Source organism: Notechis scutatus, chromosome 4 (assembly GCF_049901735.1).
Source record: "Notechis scutatus isolate UNSWTSFEM ecotype Mainland chromosome 4, rNotScu1.2, whole genome shotgun sequence".
Lineage (NCBI taxonomy): Eukaryota > Metazoa > Chordata > Lepidosauria > Squamata > Elapidae > Notechis > Notechis scutatus.
The window spans coordinates 160,074,585-160,075,964 of NC_142012.1; positions in this window are offsets into that span (position 1 = coordinate 160,074,585).

The following is a 1,380-nucleotide window of genomic DNA, read 5'->3' on the forward strand; positions in this document are numbered from 1 at the left end:
TTTGGATCTTGAGTGAGGGGGCTGATCCTACCATTCTGCCTTTGTTCAGACTTTGCTGCAGAGAGTTTCAAAATATCCTGTCTTGAATGGATCACCAAATCTGCATTTCTAAAAGGTACCTCCTCAGTTTCTGCTTGGGGACAGGGAGATTGGAGCTGCTTCCTGCCTCTAAAAAAAACACCACATTTTTGGATTTCTCATTTAGGGAAATATAATACTCTGCGTTTTTAATATTCCTCAAAATATTTCATCCTTCCAGGAGGGAGGGAGGTGCTGACTTTCTACAGATCCATTAAGTGCAAAGTCTTCCCGCTATCAGAAATGAGAAAACCTGCCTAGCTAAATCATGGAAAGCTTCATAAATGCTCAAGAGTTGCTGGGAATCGTGCATATAAATTTTAAGAAACAAAGGTAGTACCCTATAGTACAGTGATGGCTAACCTTTTCAGCTTGGTGTGTCGAAAATCGGGAAAAAGTGTAGCCTTCCTCGGGTTGTGTGTCACTTCAAGAAATATCAATAATTTGGTTTTTGACGGACTGGGCTGGGGTGATCACACAGGGCTGTGGAACTTGTCTCCCTGGTCTCAGGGCTGCAGGTGCAGGATGTGGGGATCGGAAGGCCACCTTACAGGGCTGTGAACCTCATGGATCTCCTTTCCTCCTGTAGCGTTCCTGAGGTAATGAAACTGACAAACCTCAGTTTATGGCGGTTAAAACTGGTTCTCTGCTGCAAAGGTCTTGCGGCAGCGGTGACACCTCGCCTCCACGCAACAAGCTGGGAGCAGGGATTGGAGCAGAGCACAGGCAGCCTCTAAATGTGCAGGTTTTCCCCACACCAACAGGCGTGTCAGCCAAAGTGCCTCGGCGTGTCACGAGTGACGCGCGTGTCATAGGTTAGCTATCACTGCTATAGTAATTAGTACCTTGGGTGCAATCCAAAAAACATCTGAAGCACCCCTTAAACAACATTGGCATTGACAAAATCATCAGCTAATTGTTAAAGGCAGATTTACTCATAACAGCTTACAACTGAATATCTTGAACACAGTCAACATCTGCCCATTCCCAGGTCTTTGGGAAGGACTTGATAATGCCAAATCCAGCCTAAACATCTGATTGCCTGTGCAATGAATAGTAATATTTTGCTGCATGTCTGCAAGGCAAGCATTCTAAGAAGAACCATCCAGTTGTGTTTCCTAGCTGGGGCATGCATGGATATGTCAAACCTTGAGGTTTTTTTTTTTCAAAATAGGAGGGAGGGGAACCTTCATTTTGAGAAGTTGTTCATTGCTCATGAATTTGGGCTCTGAAGTCTTAAATTTCACAAAGGCTTCAGTTGACTTTTCTGATGTTTTAAATAAAGCAAATTTAGCCTTCCAG